Genomic DNA, 22,731 nt, shown 5'->3' on the forward strand with positions numbered 1-22,731 from the left:
CTTTTTGACATTATTACTGTGCTTTAACTTTTTTGCTAGACTTATTTGTAAACATCTATTACTAATAGTAGCAAGGCAGCTAAAAAAAGTGCAATGCCATACCTTGGAACGGATGTTCAATGTAAGGCACATTCCTCATAAAGCAGATGTCTTGCACCCATTTGCAGAGGATGAAATCAGAGAATTTAAGTGACTGCTTTAAGGTGACATTTTTTACTACTGAGCTACTATTTGACTCAATCTGTCTGATCCGGTTCCATTTCACAGTACCCAGCACCTCTCTATTTGCAGCTGAAGAGAAATCCCATAAATGTTTCACATAAGTATGTAATAGAATTAGCACTGAAATAAGTTAAATTTTACAAAAACGCAATTGACTATTATAAAACAACCGGCAGTCTTATGCAAAAATTTCTATAACATTCATTTCTCACACCACTATATTGGAATAGGACACAAACAAAAAAAAATGTGAATCAGAGAAAAACTATTCTTAACAAATCAACTGTAAAGATATTCACAATGTTTATTATAAATTATTATGATAAAAAGAAAGCTATCTCTAATAGATAAATATTAGTAAAATATTCTATTAGCATTCATCAAACGATCCTAAAACATGTAAGGGCATAGGTGTTTTACAAAAGAATATCAGTCAGAGATGAGGTTATCCATAAGCAATTGACTTCTCTTCATGTCAGACTGACCTGGCCTTAGCTATAATTTCTGATGAAGAAGCTACAATCACACCCAGTCATTTAGGTATTTGGCAATCCTGTCCAGTCACTAAGGAAAGTCAAGGTGTTTGGATGAACATTTGGCAGGGAGTCTCAGAGAAATGTATTTCTGACACTTGCATCCTCACTCTTGCTCCATAGCCCATGAAGAGTCTTAATTATCTTAGGCTGCAAGGTCAACTCCAGAATTTATATGCAGTGGGGAGTGGGGCCTAGGGGCAAGAGATCTTGATCTGCTATATTGGCTTTTGCCTATACTTCACATTAGATTGAGGAAGTGTCAATTGTCCCCATCAGAGGAAAAGAGGAGTTGGGGACCAAGACTTGTGGAAATAATGAAAGGAACAGGATAAGTTTTCTAATAAGAGAACAATTATTTTGCATCTAAGACCAGAGGTCACCCCTACACACACACACACACACACACACACACACACACCAGGTTTTGTGACACTCCAGTATCCAGTATTGTGATACTCCAGCAAATAAGTCCATGCCCTCTGAGGGCATTGGTTGGAGCTGCCAAAACCTTGTGCCCGGGAGCCATTGGCAGCTTACGAGAAATCAAGAGACCACCCATGGAGAGTAGCCTGGACAAAGGATAATTCAGCAGACACCATTGTGAAAAGATGAATCCACACCAGATTCCTGCCCCCACCCTTCTCTTTCTCTTGGCCTGGGAGATATCACACCACCTGGAATTTTAAAAAACTCTGAGAGCAAGAGATATTTTGCTTGAGTAGATTGAGATATTTTGCCACGGAGCAGAGGATCATCACAGAAATTTTTAAAATATGATTTTTAAAAAATGTTAGTTTTCATGCACATTTGGATTTGCAGAGTGAGTTTTTTCCCCCCATACCTGTGTTAACCTAATGGCTAGACAAATGGAGTCAAAACTGCTGAGTTCCGTCTACTTCTGTCACATTCCCGTGAATAGTGCTGATGTGCTCACTTATTCCTTTGCCATTCCTGTAAATCCCACTCACCACAGCTCCATTACTTACATTCTATATGGCTGAAAATTAGTCAATCTCTCTGGATCTCAGTTTTGTTATATGAAAAACATAAATAGTATGACATTTCTGATCATCCTAAAAATCAAATGCTAATGTTAACACTGTTTTCAGCTTTAAGCTGGCCCTACCTGTTCACATACTATGAACCCACTTCCAGTAAAGCAAGTTCAGACCTCCACTATGATTTCAAGAACTCATTCTAAACTTTACCTTAAGCCTCAGTCTTAACTTATTTGCTCTCATCCTGCCTTTGCTCCAATCTCATCCCCATCAGATCTCAAACTCTCCATCTCTGACCCTGTCCTCAATCCTACTTTTAGCACTGTGGAATTCATGTTTATACAACATCTTCCAGGGCATGACCTGTGACATTTCCTATGGACTTTGACTTGACTGTATGTCCTACTCTAGAAGTCTTATTCTACCCTGGGTATAACATCCCCTCCTCCAAGCTCAGCTCTACTGAATGCAAATATTCACTCTGGCAGTTCATCAAATGTCTAGTCTGACCAGTCCTGATCTCAGTGTAAATGGTGAAGCTGGACAGAAGAAAATGGAGGGAAAAGTTCTTTGAAAAGTTTTAAATATGAAGTTATCCCATTAGTGGTCACGGTTTCTCTTGCCAACATCCAGTGCCTAAAAAGAGTATATTGCCTGCTCCTTCCTTTGCCATCCTGAAATCGTCTGACTGCCACTGCATCAAATCCTCCCCTACTCTGCTGTTCACAATCAAGTCTCCATAGGGTATCCCAGAAAGCCCCCAAATGATTTTAAGCTTGCACATTTTATGAGTGAAGCGTTTGGTAGAAGAATGGCCATAGAGTCACATTAAGTTCAAATATCTCCATAATTTACCAGTTATGAGCAGTGGTTTCCTCATCTAGCAAACAGACGATGATGTTGCACACAGTGCTGCTCAGAAAATTCACATATAGAAAACACCTAGGACAGTACACGGTATGTACTAGGCACTCAAAATTAGCTTTTCATTACTCCCACCTTTCCTTACTTTGTCCTAACAGTTGGGTTACTTGCTTCCAGGAGGGCTCACTCGGGAACACTCTACTTTGGAGAAAACAGAACTGGATGGGTCACTTCTGTGGGAAGATAAGGGCAGCCACACCTCAATGCTCAACTATACCCCTATTATCAATTCACTACTCTGTCTGTGATGTTGCCTCCTGGGTTACTGACTGGGGTGTCTTGGGATGCCAGTTATAAAGACCAGATACCACCAGGTCCACTCAAGTCTCCAACTCTGGAATGCTTACTTGAGAAATAAGTAATCACTCCAAGGAGCTCCCTATCTGTATTTTTAGCTCAGATTTACGTGCGTTGTTGCATGGTCTGTAGCTTGGCCTCTTGGTATTTCTTCCAAAGTAAGCCTAAAGCCCAAGTCTAACAGGCTACTGGGTCACTGACACACACAGAGATTAGGACAAAGGGGGGTGGGTTTGATAATTTTTCGGGGTCAAGTTAACAATGCACCTGCTGAGCACCTGCAAGGTAATTCCTTGTATGTATGAGACAAAATGTAGTGGATGAAAAAAGGCAAAGGCTGGCCTATCAGCCCAAAAGAGATGAAGAGACAGCCATTGTTTTCCTGAAGATTCGAAGTGAAGCCTTCTTTCTAGTTTCTCTAGTTAGGGGCCAGGAGGTCAATGTCCCCCATCTCATGGGGCTGGAGTGTTTACCTTCAGTAAATGCAAAGAATCACCTCGAGGTGATTACTACTACCACATTCTTATCATCTCCAACAGCTGCTTGCTAAATAAGGAGCAGGAACGTCCAAGGATCATTAGGAGCAAGACTATGATAGGGAAGGAATTTGAGATAGTTAGACAAGAAATTAAAATTACTTCCACACCTCTTTGAGTTAAAGAAAGAGAAAATTCTGAAACATATCCTTGGTACTCTTATTCTAAAACAGTGTGTCCAACTTTTGATTATATTTTCTTAAAAAGAATGTCCAACTTTTGAGGATGGAAATAATTCAGTATATGATGTCTGAGTCTGAGCATGTGGAAAAAAATCTCAGTGTTAACTGCCTTTAATAACATACTAATTGTAACCAAGAAATAGTGTGAAATATTGAAAAGCTCATGTAGCCATGTCTTAAAAGGTTGAAATAACCTAAATTACAAAGTGATAGAGGTCCCTATTGAGTGTAGATAATTTATGGTGTTTGTACAGGGAGAGACATTAGCCAACCACAATTCATGCTAAGCAGAATTTTGAACAAAGTCCAGATGGTGTTTCAGCAGTAAAATGCAGTTATCCTGGGACTATCTGGTGACCAACAAAATCATTGAAGTCAAGCTCACTGTTCCGTATAAGAATCAAGTTCAACAGAAGCAGAAATAAGGAAAAAAAATTGCACAATATTTTTATATTGGAAATTACACAGTTATCTTTATTTTATAACCTAATTTTTATTTAATGCACAAATTATATATGTACTGCAATAAAGGAAACAAAGGAAATTCCACATTCCCATCATCCTAATACACACACATAATTACAAGCACACATGATTCATCACAACAAAAATCAAAGCATATCTTCAAATTGTATTCTGCTTTTTTTTTTTTTTTTTACAAATTTAATTGTTAAGTAATTATTTTGTATTATCATTTTTTTGGTGGCTTCAGAGCATTCTGTGTAAATTTTGTACCATGGTATACTATTGAAGTCCCCTCTAAACTCCCCAGTTAGTATACCTCCAGTTTGTTTTTTTTTTTAATTCTTGTAAATAAAACTACAAAGACTATCTCAAGCAAATAACCATTATTATCCCTTTTTGATTTCTCCCCCTTAGGCAACATAGTCCTTTTAAAAATGTGACACTATAACTCCAATATGTCCTTCAAATGAATTTTGGAACTTTTTGAAAAATTATTTGTTTTATGTTTAGTGTGTCCCCACATCTGTGCTAACAGCTCCACATTAAATTTTTCTATTTCATAACACTGTCTCCAAGTTCTGTTGAGCTCAGATGACTGCTCACAGCAAGTTCCATTTTACTTGGCTCCAATCAATTACAGGAATATAGATGATTTACAATCCAAATCATTTGAGCTCATACATTTCACATAGGGTAAAACAGAGTTGACAACCTCACTTGAAAATGTTAAAAGGGTGGTCCATGTTTTCATGCACTAGTAAGTGATTTCTCAGTTAAATCTGAATGAATTTGAATATGTAATGGAGCCAAAATAGCATACAAGTCTGGATTTTGTGGAATGCACAGCATGAGATCATTTCTATACTGAGATTAAGCATTTCATTAATTACCTAAGTCTCAAATCTATTTCTCCTTTTTATTCTTGATTCAGTAACTCCCTTCATGCTACTGTTTCTTTTATAGAAATAGAAAAAGATAGAAACATTTTTCATAGGAAAAATAATTAAAGTTGTGGAGTTTTTAAAAATAAACTACTAACAGAAATCTGCTTGTTCCAATTTTGTATGGTTTCTAAATTGCCTGAAAGCTCTACATTTTTAAATTGCTTTTCCCTCTGTCCTCCTCTCCAGTGCTTGTTTACTGAAGAAGATATGGGACAAGGGGCTCACCTTCTTACACAGGCTGAGGCCAACAGGGCCACTTGGAAAAGACCTGGACACCAAGAAAACAGGCTTTGGATTGTCTTCTTCTAAAGTAATTGGCAAGCTGATGCAATTCATATGAGTATTAAAAAGGAATTGATACTGATGACATTATCAAACAAATTCATGTTTGAATTTTTACAAAAAAGATAGTCTTCAGCTGCCTTAGCAAAGCATAGTTTGGGAAAGATAAAAGTGAGTTTTTAAATATTTAAAAAACATCATATAAAATATGCTTCCAGCAAAGTGAGTTGATAGGCAGAGAAGTTATAGGCCTTAATTCGGAGCTAGAAACAGCAAAGGAATTCAATTTAATTTTCACAGATAATAAACTTGTAGTTCAAAAATCAATGATTAGAATTAAACTCACTAGAATTAGAGAAAGAATTAGAATTAGTGGAAGAAAAAAATAAACAATAAATAAAAATTTAAAAATTGATATTCACAGCTATGTGTGAATACCAATTTAGTAATGTAGATGATTTTAGCCTAATCCCTATGCTGTTATTTTCCATAATGCTGTCTCACATGAAACAGAAGTTTGGACAAAATCAGATTCAGGAAATAAGTTTGCCTGACAGACCTCTCATTTTAGGAAAGAAATATCATTTTACATGAAATATATAATTCTGCTAGATTCAGCACCATAATAAACAGGAAACAACTGACTTCACTTAGGAGCAAGCTAACGCATACCACGAGGGCATTATAGGCAGCAAAGTGTTTTAGGAAAGACTAACAAGACTGAGCTCTGAAGAAGGCGGCACTGATTATTATAAACCATGAAGGTGTTCAACCTGATGTTGAGTCAAATGTTTGATCCTTATCTAATGTTCTATATATATATACACATACACACACACACACACACACACATATATATATATATTTTTCTTTTTCTTTTTTGAGACAGAGTCTCACTCTGTTGCCCAGGCTAGAGTACAATGGTGTGATCTCAGCTCACTGTAACCTCCACCTCCCAGGTTCAAGTGATTCTCCTGTCTCAGCCTCCCAAGTAGCTGGAACTACAGGTGTTTGCCACTATGCCCTGCTAATTTCTGTAGTTTTAGTAGAGACGGGGTTTCACCATGATGGCCAGGCTGGTCTCAAACTCCTGTCCTTGTGATTCACCTGCCTCGGCCTCCCAAAGCACTGGGATTTCAGCCATGAGCCACCCAGCCGGACCCTATATTTTTTAAAGAAAGGACCATTGAAAACTCCTCCCAATTATATTTAAGTACTGGAAATACAATGATTTCTGTGTTACTGATCATATTCAAATTATATTCAGAAACTACTATAACAAGCTAAATCTTCTCTTTGTTTACCTTTCTTTTATTTTTTAAAACAATTATAACCTCTGGCTTTCTCTTACTACATGTGTATAACTTTTACTGCCTTGTTTTTATTTTATTTTACTATTTTTTTTGAGACAGACTCGCTCTGTCACCCAGGCTGAAGTGCAGTAGCACAAAAATGGCTCACTGAAACCTTGACCTCCCAGGCTCAAGCAACCCTCCCATCTCAGCCTCTTGAATAGCTGGGACTACAGGCACCCACCACCACACCTGGCTATTTTACTATTACTATTATTATTTTATTTTATTTTATTTTATTTTATTTTATTTTATTTTTGGTAGAGATGAGTTCTCGCTATGCTGTTCAGGCTGGTCTTGAACCCCTGGGCTCAAGCAATCATCCTGCCTTGGCCTTCCAAAGTGCTGGGATGAAAGGCATGAACTATAGCACCTGGATATTTCATTTTTAAGGAGAAAACAGGGTATAATTTATACATAAATATACTACAGATAGGTGATATTTCTAAACTGATCAAAAAAGTTCACCTTGCTCTCATAGAGTTCCAACAAACCTCATGACCTCCAAGATGAATTAAAGATTAATAGGTGTTTTAAAATTTCCAAACATATATGCAGAAAGAATAGTGCTATTTCCACGGGAAAGAGAAAAGTTTAAGAGGCAATCACTACTTCAACTTGAAGATTCAAGTTGAAGACTGGACTGCTTGGAGTTTCTTCAAAGGGAGATACCATTTGGAAAGGTGGGATGGCAATATTGGTTACATAATGGCTGTGGGTGGGGGTACTACTGGCATTTAGAGCCCAGAAACCAGAGATACATAATGTCCTCAATGCTCCAGATGGCTCTACACACCAAAGAATTACCCAAATCAAAATTGTAATTCCCTTTCCCCACTCCTTTCTCCAACTGGGAAATACTTGGTGGAGTCCCTGGGGATTTGAACTTGATTCTTCAGTCCCTGGTGTATTCATTCATTAACGAAAAACTATTGCACACTAACCGTGGGCCAGATAATATACTAGGACTGGCAGAGATGCAAAGATGAACAAATCTCAAGTCAGCTCTATGGAACTCACAATCTTCGGGGAAAAAGATAAGAAAATCAGCAACCCTAACATAGAAAAACAATTGTTATAGTATAAAATGAAAGGAAGGAATCTAAGAGAAATCCTTAATTCATCAGGAATCGCCTGAACCTTTAATTCAGTGAGGATTATTAGGAAATGTTTCCAAGGCAAGATAACACCTAAAATGTGTGCTCATCAAGTATTCATTTATTTCTTCACAAATATATATTGAGAATAGGCTCTGTGCTATTCGCACAGGATTACAGCATGGAATTACAGCACTGAACAGGACAGACATTGCCCCTGCCTTTCATATAAGGATGTGGTTAGTAAATCAAATATTGACAGTGTAATATATGTCATGAAGGAAATTAGTTGTTCTGGTAGAAAACATTAGGGGGATAGGAGCTACTCTGAAAATATGGTTAAAGAAAACCTCTCTAAAAAGGTGATATTTGGGTTGTGACATGAAGGATGAGAGGAGGATGTCAAATAAGGTGGTAAAGGAGAGTAAAAAGGATCCAAGAAGTAACTTCGAGCAACTGAAACAACTTAGCCTGTTTTAGGAAGGGAAAGAAGAGTGATATGAATGAAGTGTAGTATATAGGTAGAAGAGTGAGGAGAGCTTGGGGAGGAGGGAGGAACCAGATGGCACTGAAGACTACTGCAAGAATTTTTTATTTTATTGAAAGTGTAAAGAGCAGCCTTTGAGGGGTTTTAGTCAGGAAAAAAGTTGATATAATTTACTTTTATAAAATATTATTGGGCTGCTATTGGGAAACTGAATTATAGAGAGGCAGACATGGAAGCAGGGAGGCCAAACTATTTTGAGAATGCATATGAAAAAAGATGGGGTTGGAATTCACAGGGCAGCAGTGGAAATGTAGAAAAAAGGAGGAGCAGAGAGAACAAGGGAAGAATTTCAGATGTTCCACTTTGGACCTGGTAAATTTAAGAAGCCTGAGACCTCCAAGTGAGGTATGCAGAAGATATTTCAGGTGAATATAAAACTCAGGAGTCATCAGCATATAGATAGTATTAATAGTTAAAGCCATGGAATTACGTGAGATGTCCAAAAGAAAGTCTTTAAAGTGAGAGAAGAGTCTCGGATGGAGCTGATTAACACTTAGGGGTTAATTAGAGAAGAAAGAGTGAAGACTGAGAGGAAGCAGTCAGAGAAGACAGAAAAACCATGAGGAGTGAAGAGAGAAGAGACAAAGACAGGTTAGCCTGGAAGAAAAAGGTTATGAAGAAGAGTAGGGAAGGGAGAAGAAAAGTTCAGACAGAGACAAGAAACATGAGTGAGAGAGCATGAGCAGCACTGGGGACTCATACTAGTCCAGCAATCTAAAGGAAAGGTGATACTGGAGGAGATGCTGGCAATATTTTGGGAAGAGTGAAGAAGCATTAGATTATGACAGACTGTGTTTCACACTCTAAATAGTTTGAACTATTGTCATGAATGTCATGAAGGCATTAGGGATCCTGATACGTTTGGATCTGTGTCCTCACCCAAATCTCATGTCAAATTATAATCGTCAATGCTGGAGGTAGGGCCTAATGGGAGGTAATTGAATCATGGGGGCAATTTCTCATGGTTTAATACCATTCCCTCTTGAAGCTGACATTGAGGAGGTAGTGAGTTCCTGCGAGATTTGGTTGTTTACAAGTGTGTGGTATCTCTTCCCTCTCTTCTCTTGCTCCTGTTCCAGTCATGTAAGACATGCCTGCTTCCCCTTAGCCTTCTGCCATGGTTGTAAGTTTCCTGAGGCCTCCCCAGAAGCCTAGCAGATGCCAGCATCATGCTTCCTGTACAGCCTGTGGAACCATGAGCCAATTAAACCTCTTTTCTTTATAAATTACCCAGTCTCAGGTATTTCTTTATAGAAGTGTGAGAATGGACTAATACAGATTCAATAGAGGATTTTAGGCAAGAAGGGGTCACCATATGATATATATTTAGAACATGTATCTTCCTCAGTGAGGAAGAGGGGATGAGAAGAGAGAAGGGGAGTCAGTTTTAGGAATTCAGTTCAGTAAATTTTTCAGGAAAAACCTGATAGAGAGGAGGGATACAGAGGAGGAAATAGATTGAAGGAGTATTTATGAGGTAGAAAGGATAGGATTTGGGAATAGAAATGGTGAGGGAAGCCTAGAATGATTTTTAGCTTTAAACTTTCAGCAACTCCAAGATTTCTGGCACCATTAACCAAAGTAAGGAAAGTAAAAGGAGGAGCAGCTCTGAGGGAGGAAGATAATGAGTTTTACACATTGAGTTTGAGGTACCTGTGGCACATCCACCTGGAAATATGATCCTGAAGCAAAGGCAAGTGGCCTAAGGTATAAACTTTTGGGGAGTTGTGGGCTCATGGGTGGTAGTTGAAAGCCATGCAAGAAGATGAAAAGGGAAATGAGCCACCACACAGCATTAGGGAATCCTGCATTCAAAGAGTGAGCCAAGGAAGGACTGGTCAGTCAAGTAGGAGAAAAATCAAGAAAGGGATGTCACAGAAGAAAGGAGAGAAGGAAGGTGTGGTCAATGGTATCAAATAACATCAAATGTTATAGACAGGTCAAGAAAGAAACTGTATGAATGCATGTAGATATACACATAATCTATAGAGGTAGATATCAGTAATGTATAGCTATAGGTGCACATATATACTCCAGGTTTTAAAAAATAAACTGAGGAACTGAGCACAGAGAATTTCAATCATGGACAAAGGAAAATAAAGATACTACCTTAGTGTCAGCATCTTGTATCTTTGTCATTTAGTTTGAGTAAGTGTGGGAGGTGTTTAGTATGTGATATAAATATTGTATTTTGCATAGTATCAAGGAAAACTACACGTTGATGGTAGATATAATCACTAATAAATGACAAAGAAAAAGGTGAGAAGCTATGATGTAAACATTTATTATGGCCTGTTAACAACCTGATCTATAAAACAAAATTGTTTTTAATAATAGTTGTGTAATAATTCGTAAGCATTATTTTTGAGTTATTCTTTAGTTTTAAAGCAAACAAATCATTTTAAAAAATAAATTTAAAATTTAAATATGTTACTCAAATTCAGTAAAATGTTGCATGTATAAACTAAAATTTTCACTAATCAAACAAAAAGTCACACCTCATAATTCACACTCTGCTCTACTCTTTTAGGTTTTAAATACAAATAAAAACTTGAAGGGGTCACTTAGTATGACAGAATTGAAGTAACTCGAGCTCTGTTTCTTTGTCTACTCTGGCTAACTTTGAATCGTCTACTTAAATGCAGGAATATGTAGTGCCATAGGAGTCGGAGCTAAGAACTGCACACAAGGTAGGCTGAAAAGACTCAGAACAATTTTGAAATTATTCATGAAAGGAATACATATAGTAGCTGAGTGCTAATAGTTTGGAGTGATTAGAAGAAGGAAAGTCCTTCGAATTAACTTTAATGTAAACTAAAGTGTTTATTAAAGAATAAGTAATTTTATGTCCTCATTTGAAGGCTATGTACATAGTTAAAACTCAACAAGAATCATATCAGCTATTTAGAACAGAGATCAACAAAATACATTTTTGGAGAGGAGGAATTTGGACATTGTTTAGAATTGCTGGAACATGATAATAGAAAAGTAGACCAACTCAGGTTTATCATTGTTTAAAATTCTATACCTGAAACACACACCCTTACTGTCTGCACCCAGGGCAGACCATGCCACCAACCCTGCTGTTGGTAAGCCCTTGGGGATAGGATTGGGCCTATATCAAGCACCCTGATCCCCATCATCACCATGCTTGCCCCCAGCTAGGCCCCACTGAGAACCAGTGTGTGTCATGGCTTCACAGAGCAAAATATCCAAATTTGGTAGATACAAAAACCCTACAGGGATCTTTCCAGAGTTCTCTGCCTGGAGTGAGATGAAGCATGAAATTGGGGGAAAGAAAGAAAGGGCTGGACATGTAAAAAGGTTATGCACATGGGGATCATATTTTTTTTTAAATCAGCATGTTCTCCAAGGGAAAAAGCATAAGGAGACAAAGCCAGAAGGCTGAAGCTTGGGTAAAGGGGAAAAAATAAAACAAAACAGAGCCAGTGAATAGTTTGCCAGAATTTATAAAGAACTTAAGTGATTTAATAGCAGAAAAACAGTGATTAAAAAATGAGCAAAGGACCTGAATAGACATTTCTCCAAAGAAGACATAAAAATGACCAACAGATATATGAAAAGGTGTTCAACATAAGTAATCATCAGGGAAATGCAAATCAAAATCACAATGAAATATCACCTCATATCTGTTAAGATGGCTATTACTAAAAAGACAAGAGATAATAAATATTGGTGAGGGTGTGGCAAAAAAGGAACCTTTTACACCGTTGGTGAGAATGTATATTGGTGGAGCCATTATAGAAAACAATATGGGGGTTCCTAAAGAAATAAAACTAGAACTACTATATGGCTCAGCAATCCCTCTTTTGGGTGTACGCCCAAAGCAAATGAAAGCACCACCTCATAAAGACATCTGCACTCCTGTGTTCATTGCAGAATTATTCACCATAGCCAAAATATGGAAACAACAACCTAGGTGTCTGTTGATAGACAAATGGATTAAAAAGAAAACTGGTGTGTGTGTGTGTAGACAAATGGATTAAAACGAAAACTAGTGGTGTGTGTATGTATATGTGTGTGTGTGTGTGTGTGTGTGTGTATAATATTATTCAGCCTTAAAAAAAAGATTCTTCATTTGCCACAACATGGAGAAAACTAGAGGACATTATTTTAAGTGAAATCAGCCAAACACAGAAAGAATAATATTATGTAATCTCACTTATATAAAGAATCTGAAATAAAAAGTCAAATATGCAGAGTCAGAGAATAAAATAGTAGTTACCAAGGGCAGGGGTGGAGGCGGGAAGAAGTGGGGAGACATAAGTCAAAGGATACAAAGCAGATATATAGAACGAACAACTCTAGAGATCTAATATACAACATGAGGAGTATGGGTAATAATATTGTATTGTATTGCATTATATTGCATTGTATGGTATGGTATGGTATGGTATGGTATGGTATGGTATGGTATGGTACGATATGGTATGGTATGGTGTGGTATGGTATGGTATGGCATGGTAATTTATTGTATTGTATTGTATTATTTGGGACTTTTCCTAAAAGAGTAGATTTTGGCTGCTCTTGCCACAAAAAACAAAATCAGTAACTATGTCAGATGATGGATATGTTTATTTGCTTCACTATAGTAAGTATTTTACTATCCATACATGTTGTATACCTTAAATATATATAATAAAATTTATTGAAAAAGGACAGAAAACAATGGTATTTATGAAGGCCAAGGGAGGTGGGCATTTAGAAAGAGAACCTTCTGCCCAGGTTCTGTATGCTACAGAAAGCCTGAGGAGAATGGAGGCTGAAAGACAGCCTCTGTGTTTGTTAAGGAGAACACTGGCAATTTTTGAGAGACCAGTTTTAAAAGAATAATGGAGGCAGAAATTTGCTTCTACATGAAATTATAGAATAAATTAAATGGTACCAAAGTAGAAGGAAGAGAGTTTGGATCACTATTCAGAGAGTTTGATACAAAAAGGAAGGAAATAAATCGGAGAGTGGTTAAACAGATAACAGTCCACTGGAAAGTTTTTGTGTTGATTGACTTTGATAGAAGTTAGAAGCTTTGTGCATACTAGAAAGAAAGGGGGAGGAGATATGTAGAAAATGCACTGGGAATAACCGAGATTAGCACTACAGGCAGACAGTTGGTCAGTGGCTGAGTGAGTCAAGACAGGAAGGAGCAAAGCGCTGAAGCCACTGACTGTGGCACATAGACAAAGTGGGCTCCAATCTGGATAAAATTGGAAGAATTAGATAACTGGAGGCTTGGTGTAGCTGGAGCGAAGGTTTAATAGCTATGAAAGTGAGAAATATGCAGGTTGTGGTTATAGAAATTTTAACTTCAAAATTATAGAGTTGAAGCAAATCTCAGTGGATGACAGCCATTTGGGACTCCAGGCCAGAAAAAATACCTGAATTTGAAGGCTATAATGAGGCAAGTGAATCAACAAGTGCTCTAGGGATACCTCGATGTATCAGAAAAGTAGACACAGCCTACAGTTACATCTGATGCCACCTTTCTAATGGTGTGTGGTGAAGTACTTTTCAGATGCATGCTCGACTATGGAATTTTGAATCTGGGTGTCTTTGTGCCTTAAATAAGGAATATGTGGAGTTCAGATAGTTTTCACTGAGATTCAGGTAGCAAGGTCCTTTATTCTTTTTCATTATTGTCTCTAGCATAACTACTTCTTAGGGAGATGAGATTTACAGATTTTCAGGATGAAGTAACACCCAGAGGCTGTCCAGAATTTATGAAGCCTAGTAGGAAGGTCTTTATCACAATTAACTTTACCAAGAAGTTTTTCCTTCTTTTTTTCTAATTGTAAAAATAAGGCACTCTTAATAAATAAATTTTGGTACAAATACAGAAGTGTATTAAGAGAAAAACAAAAATCTTCTTTAACCCCATTACCCAGAACCAAACATATATATTGTGTGCATGCGTGCATGCGTGTGTGTGTGTGTGTGTGTCTATGTATTTTAAAGAGATGGCAATTTCGGGAAATTGACAGTTTGCTTGGTAGATACATTATAACCTCCTCTAAATGCAAAGATGTGAAGAAAATTGGAAAGGGAAACAAGAATTCTGGCCCTTGACCTCTTGGTTTATCAGTTTCTGGGTTTTAATTTAATTAAATATTTTGCATACATACTCAATGTTAATAATTGAAATTGAAAAGCATGATATCATTCAATATTGCTTTTGATTCCTAGGCATTAAGACATTAAGTGATATTTAATGTCTGAACTATTGGAAGATGGATTAACTTTTTAAGACCCTTAGAAAACTATGTAAATTTCTGGAATAAATAGCTTGTGACTGGAAAGAATTAATGTAGATTTTCAAAGGGTTCAACTTAATGCTAACTTTTTTGTTCATTAGAAGGAAGATGTCATTAAAACAAAAGTGTATAGATGAGCTTTCAAGGGAGTCAGGAAGCAGCACCGTCCCCACCAACCCACACACACACAAAGAACCTGGAATAGATGGGAAATAAGGCCAGAAACCCTAAATGCATCAAGGACTGGGCTTAAACATTAATCAATATTTTAAGCAATAGTTCTTTGTTTTTAATTAATGATGTAAAAGCGGTAAATGTGCAATTAAGAAAACCCATAACTTCTCAATTCATCCCACTTTAAGTTAATATGTATGAATCTGTCACATAAAGCAAAATGAATAAACAGTGTAGGTATCCAAATAATTCAGAAAGGGAACGCAAGATGGAGAGTTTGTACCTAGTATCTCTAAAATAGAGACAAAAGAGGGAATTTAGCATATGTGGTTACCTAAATGGTTATCCAAGCCTATCTCATCAGAATTAATATTCAATATTTTATTTTTATTTTTAATGTATTATTTTCTCTTTATTCTTAATTTCTTATTATCACACATCAAAAATAATATCAGACATTTCCTTTGGCTATTTTGATGAAGTCCTAAAACCTGAGTATATGGAAAATTTTCTCTAAATAAAGCCTTTTAACTCAAATTGGAAGAAGTGGACTGACCTTCATTTTATTTCATGTTAACTGTGCTGAGTAGTAAAATTTATAGCTAAATAAATTGGCTTGTTCTTTCAGACACTCTCACTAGCACTGGAATAAAGCTAACATCTGATGTGTTGTCGGGACTGCCTGACTTTAGCTGTTTATTTCATAGGTAATTAGTGGAGATCTTTTATATTCTGCTAAAAGGGTCATTGCAAGAAGAAATAGAAAACACTGGACAAAGAAAATATGAGTTGATCTTGTCAGCATCAAGGATTTCTCTGCAGGAGATCTTGCTGTGGCTTTCATTATCACAACAACCAGTAGGTGTTGCTATAGAAACTATACTGTTAACAAGCTAACGGAACAAGGCAGAGACAGACAAATGATAAGGGTGGGGAAAAAAAGAGGAAAACGAAAGGCTATAAGGTTTGGTTCTTGTAAATGAGTCTCTTGCTTTAAAATCTTACCTTATCCCCTTTGGTTTTCCCATTAATACTGCATGGATAATGTACAACCAGTAATAAGCACAATATAATAAATTCATACAGCCCTCTTCAGGCAAGGTCTCAGAGAGCTTTGTAACTGAAAATGAAATTAAAAGCAACAATAAACCAATTCCTTTACAAATTAGGACTTTACAGTCCAAAGTGATCCAGACAAGTAATGAGGTGTCTCCCAGCCCTCAAGTATGGAAATGCAGAACATTCATTATCTATGTATGTCAAATGTATTTGAGAAATATAGTCAATGTAGTCAAAAGTGAAATATAGCATCTCAATCCAATTAATAATTAGGTATCACAGAAAAAATAAGAATTTGTAAAAGTAATATTGAGATGAAAATGTTACAAAAATTGTCGTGAACCCCAGTCTCAGCTAGTGAAAAGGTGTATAAATTTGATCTTTTTTGGCTAATATTGAGGGAATTATAGGCAAAATATATATGAAATACATTTGTAAATCAAGTCCTTTGGGATTGTTAGGTAAAAATATTTCACATTTCTTTTCTATAATTGCCTCATTTTTAAACCTAAAATACTCCCTGCAAAATTTGCCACTTTCCAAAGAGTTTCTGTGCATATAGACAGGAAAAGCCACAGCCATTTCTTTTTAACACTGTTCCTCAAAAGGAAAAAAGAAAGCAATTATACTTCTAACCATTCTTCACTGGCACAGGTCCTTCAACAGCCTGAGAATATAAATAAGGTTGTATTAATGCTCTGTGTTCAAATTGCAATGTCTCTTCACTTGTATGATTTCTGTGCCCCTATGATATTTCTAGACCCCAAAGAGGCAATCACATGTGCTAACCAAATGTCTCCTCCACCACAGCCAGAGGGTTGCCTTTGCTCTTTTATTTTCTGTTTTTCTGGGTTCCCTGCACTCCTGCACATAAGCTACAGCAGGTCCTCATATTGCCCCCATTAATGGATTTCATGATCTCACAGTCCATAAAGAGGTACAAAGAATGGCCTGTACTCCAACTCCAAGCTTGCTTTCATTTACTCAACATTTATTCAAACAAATTATAATTTATTTAAATAATTATTTGGCAGCCATGCCCCCAAGGAGCCCTGCTTGTGGCCAGAGCTGCACAAAGTGCTCCATGAAAACAACTCCTTCCACTTCTATGTGTAAGCTCAACTAGACAGTATTTTTCCAAGTTATTCATTTCCACAAGTACTAACAACATTATTCAGTCACAAAAAGGCTCAATTCTGCTTAGATAATAAAATTGGCCCCAAAAGCAATATTTTTAAATATGTGACTCTATTTATCACTTAGACAGTATATTTTTATCTGGAGCTTCTTGGAGTCACTAATCTCAAGCATCTTGATTGTAGTCACTACTTACATTTGTGTAACTAAATGACTCATTCTAAAGGTCACCCCAGGCAAAGAGATGGTCTGCCCTAACTATATTCAAGCCTCCGTTCCATTGCTGGGAAGAGAGAAAGCTGAAGATTTTATATAACATTTTGTTTTACTTCTACTTTTGTCATCAAGTTTCCAATCTTAGGGCTAAATTTCAATCTGGATGCAAACTCAGGAATATTATTCTCTTCTGCACGATGTTTCTGCAAGATAAAGAATCAAAGCACTTCACGATCTTGATGATGGAAAGAGCACTTGTGAAGAGTTCCCAGAAAAGGGGAAGGCCAGGAGCAGAGTCAGAAAGTTTCTAAGAGTGAACTTTTTTTCTGAGTGCCTCAACTTTGACAACAGAGGCCTAATATGAATATTTATTCCAAGAATGTTGAGTTTTCTGGGCAGTCCGTCAGCAGTTGTATTTGCATGAGGGAAGGAACAGAATGGGTATGTTTTCATGCAGGTTTATAAAAACATGCACACAAGGATTACATTGGTTTTAATTGCAAACAACACATTAAACCATCTGTTTCAATAGGGAAACAGATAAGTAAATTATGATACAGTCATACAATGGCATACTACAGGAGAGTTAAAATGATAAAACTTATCCGCAGATAGTAAGATGAAAATATCTCAAAAATATAACATTGAATGCACAAAGCAAGTTTCAAAAAGATACTATATATTTAAATATGTCAAAAGATACTATATATTATTTATGTTGTACCTTTATATGTAGTAAAGGTATAAACACAGGAAAGAGAAATACCAACTTCCGTATGAAGCTTACTTCTTGGAAGGATGAGGAGACATGAAACAGAATGGAAGTGGATTTCAACTTTTCCTATAACTTTAGTGATACAATAGTAGTTTCCTTCCCAACCTGGGAAACATAGTGAGATCCTATCTCTGAAAAATTAAAAAATTAGCTGGGTGTGGTGGCATGAGCCTATAGTCCTAGCCACTTGGAAAGCTGAGGTGGGAAGATCACTCGAATCCAGGAATTTTAAGCTGCATTGAGCTATGAGTCACCACTGCACTCCAGCCTGGGTGACAGAGCCAGACTCTGTCTCAAAAAACAGAAAAAGTTTCTTCAACTACCTTATCTGAAGAAAATATGGCAATACATTGATTCAGATTACATCTTGAAGCTATGCATGAGTGTCTGTTGCATCATTATTTATATGGTTTAATTATTTTAATTATCTCATTATTTAAAATCTTAAGTCCCTTAAAAAACTTATCAAGCTTATGAAAGAGACACAGTTTCTGGGTCTGCTTACATCTTTTTATAAAAGTACCTTTTCTTCTCCCATACACTGTCCTTACCAGAGTGTCTTTGAATAGTCCTGTGAATTGCACAATGGGGAAATGGGAGCAGAATCTAGCCTGCACTCTACATCAGATGGTAGGCACTGATAGGATTCTACCTGCTAGAGCAAGAGTCTCTATAGTTTCTAACAAAATTCCGGACACCAGGCAGGTGAACTTTATTGACCTAGAGGGGCATCTTTTTCAATCTACTTAAAGGCTTTGTATAGGCTAGTGATGGTCCTGATCTTCCCGTACCAGATTCTCGCTCTCCTCTTTTTAGAAATCCTTGAGATACAACTTGATCCTTCTCCCTTTAGACTCTTTGCTGTCTTACTCACTTCTCTGCTTCCTTCTGATTGTCCACTGGAAAATCCAAGAGCCAGAGACTCGCTCATCTTTGGAAGAAAAAAGAGATGGAAATTGACTGAGCAAGGGACAAGGGAAAGGAAGGCTTGAATTCTCAGATGTAAGACATTGTATGCCATCTCTAGTTAAAGAAGGAAATCTAACCCTAAAGCCTATCTTTTTAATGTGATAAAAACAGGTAACATAAAATTTACAATTTTAACCATTTTTAAGTGTACAGTACAGAAGTGTTAACTATATTCACATTGTTATGCAACAGATCTCTAGTACTTTTTCATCTTGCAAAACTGATTCTATACCCATTGAACAAATAACTACTTCACTTTTCCCGCTCCTCCAGCTCCTGGCAACGATCATTCTACTTTCTGTTTCGGTGTTTGACAACTAATTGGCATCATGCAGTATTTGTCTTTTTGTGGTTGGCTTACATTTCACTTAGCGAAATGTCCTCAAGATTCAACCATGTTATAGCACATGACAAAATTTCTTTTTTCACTAGCACTGAATAATATTCCATTTGTGTGTGCGTATGTGTGTGTGTGAGTGTACACCATATTTTCTTTATCCATTCATCTGTTGATGGACATTTAGGTATCTTCTACTTCTTGTCTATTGTAAATAATGCTGCAATGAACATGGATGAACAAATATCTTTTTGAGACACTGTTTTCAATCCTTGTGGCTATGTACCTAGCAGTAGGATTGCTGGATCATATGTTAATTCTATTTTTAATTTTTTTGAGAACTGCCATACTATTTTCCATGGTATTGGCACCATTTTACATTTCCACCTGAGGGCTGTTTTTTTTTCCAGATAAGTGACTTTATATAGTTGGTTTATTTTTATTTACTTTTAGAGATGGTATCTCACTATGTTGCCCAGGCTGACCTCTAACTCCTGAATGCTAAGCAATCCTCTGGCTTCAGCCTCCTGAGTAGGTGGAATTATAGGTGCACCCTTTCTGCCCAGCTTCAATGACCTGTTTTGACAACCAAGATATTTGGCTGCCAAGTGTTGCTCCAAAGTACATATAGAGTTTTTTATTGTTCAAGCTCACATGTTTATCAGAATTCCCCTCTTCTAATATAACAGGTTTCTAGCAACACAGTCTCCAACAGATAGAGTTATGGAAAACTTAATTTTCTAAAGAATGGGCCAACTGGCCAGTTGTGCAGAAGAAAGGAAGAAAGAAGCTGGACAACTACAAAAGCAGCAGCCACAAAACCCAGGAAGCAGTCAATGGTTGTGTCTTAGATTACTATATTTTCATTTATTTCTTTCTTTTTCTTTTTTTTATAGTTTGTTTTGTCATTTTTATTGCTTACTCATGTACAAAATCATTGATAGCATAATTGAATGAAAACAAAAACAATAAATATTGGTTGAATGGATAAATGAAGCCTGTGTTTTAAAGCTTATATTACAACCCATGTGGTTGTAAAAGGAGGGAAACTCACCTCTCAGGGCTGCAGTGACTGAAAGGAACACTGGCACCCACAGGCCTGTCCTAGTAGAGTGAAAGGAAGAGGAGCAACAGGAAAACTCTAAGAGCCTTTGAATACAGACATGACTGGCAGTCTGGGGAAAGGGAAGAAATAACCTCTTTAGCCTGAGAAAATCAGGCTTTCATCATCCCTGGGCCAGAACATAGCAGTTCCCTTTTTTGAGTTACAAATCTTCCATGGGTCCCACCCCAGAAGCCAGCTCTACTGTCAGTCTATACCTGTGAGTTGATCTGGTACCATATTCACACTGCAGTAATGCACTTAGGCAGCACTATTGCACAGATGCCAGGAGAGAGTCATTCCCAGCCATCTTGTTCTTGAAGCCTTACGAATCTATTCAAAGAGAATTTGACCAATGGTGGAAATATAATAATACATATTTTTCTTGAAAATTTAATATTCTTTTATTTAAATGACAGAAAAAAAATCTTGAGGAAAAATTGTATTCAGGAAAAATATATAGTTTTTTTTTTAACATTGATTATATCTGCATTAACTTCTGGACTACTGAGTAAGGAAGACAATATTTGACTTACGTATTAATTAGGACTTTGGTGGCCAGGGCTGGAAATCCATATATCCTAGCTTAAGAAAAAGGAAGAGAGGAAAGGAAACAAGGGAGGCAAGAGATAAGAGAAGGAAAAGGAACCAGCGGACTTACCAAAGGCAGGGAAGCCCATGGTAGCTCACTGATCTCAAGAGCTCTGCCTCTCAGTTCCTCTGTCAGCTTCATTCTCCTTTCTTCAGGCCCACTTTCCCTACATGGTGGGAGACCGGCCTCCACTGTAGCTGCCGGGCTTATGTACTTGAAATTCCATGGACAAAAAGGAAAAATCTTTCTTCCCTCAATTGCAGTTTGAGAAAAAAATCTCAAGAAAGATCCTTGACTGGCCCAAATGAACAAATAAACTTTGACTAGCCCAGATGGACTGTTGGCAGGGGTTAAGATGTTAGCATCGGGTAGGTGTTTGGCATATTGAGGATATGGATAATGGAAAGCTGGGTTAGAAATATATTTTTATTTGGGTTTAGTGAGATACAGTTACATAGCTCACTGTTTCTACTGCTTATAATATTTCAAGAAAGGTTTCATAGACCAATAAGCACTAGAATTAGGATTTAAATGAAGGATTTGTCCAATCTGGAAGCCAATTTTAACACAATGCTTTATTACTTCTGGTATACCCTATTTTCCATTAAGGGGTCTTCCCATTTTTCAACTTAAAGGCATCATAACTTGAAGGCATCCTTGGCCACATACCAGTGTTTGACAATTGTCCCTCTGGCTCCAACAAGTCTTTCCAGTCTTATCTCTCATAGTGACTGTACTTGTGAAAAACACTCCCCCAAAACTGAAGTCCTTGCCTTCACTGGTCCCTGCCTTTGCCCATGATCTCCTCTCAGTCTGAAACAGTCTTCAGATTATTAATTTATAGATAATTGGACAAAAACTGGTATCAACAAAGATAATTCAACAAAGATAATACAAAGGCCACTGTAATAAAGACATTAATGACAAACAGGTTAATGAGTGTCTTAATCAATGAATATTTAAGATTAATCAATGGATAAGCAAAGCGATATTCCCTAAAATCTGAAAGTTTATATATCAAAAACCCTTGATAGAGTTTTCCCAAATTTGACAATCATAAAAATTTACATGATATTACCAACTACAAGTTGTTTAGAACCTGAAAGGAACCTTTCAATTATAAATAATTTAAAAACATTCTTTTTTTTAACATGTGATAGAAGAAAGACTGGGTTACCTTTTTATTCTCTTTATAGAAAATATTTTTAAATAGTCACATATAGAGGGGATCAAAGAATATACAGTGAAAACTTGGGGGCAAAGCATTAAAGAGGTGTGTCTAGACATTAATACAAATTATTTTGTTATTCTTCTAGAGTTGTGATATTTGTGGTAGTTACATGTTTTTTGGTTGTGATTTCCCATTCTAAATCAATATTCATTTTCATATATAAATATCTAATTTGATATTTATAACTTTCTTTCTGTTGTTAAAGTATCCTTCAAACTTATATAAGTATCAAACCCTGCAAAATCTGGATCTATTCCCAGGTGTCAGGTAATACCTCAATGATAAGGTGACATTTTTGCAGAGACCTCAATAAAGCATAAAGCCATGCAAAATCCTGGGAAGAGTGTTTTCCAGGCAAAGGGAACACAAAAGGAAAGGATTCTAGGAAAGAACATGCTAGGTAGTCATTATGTTTACTAGTGTGTCCATATGAGAATAGAAGTTTAAGTTTAAACTGCCTTAAAGTCATCCCTATTTAAGCAATACAT

This window comes from Theropithecus gelada, chromosome 4, assembly GCF_003255815.1.
Source record: "Theropithecus gelada isolate Dixy chromosome 4, Tgel_1.0, whole genome shotgun sequence".
NCBI lineage: Eukaryota > Metazoa > Chordata > Mammalia > Primates > Cercopithecidae > Theropithecus > Theropithecus gelada.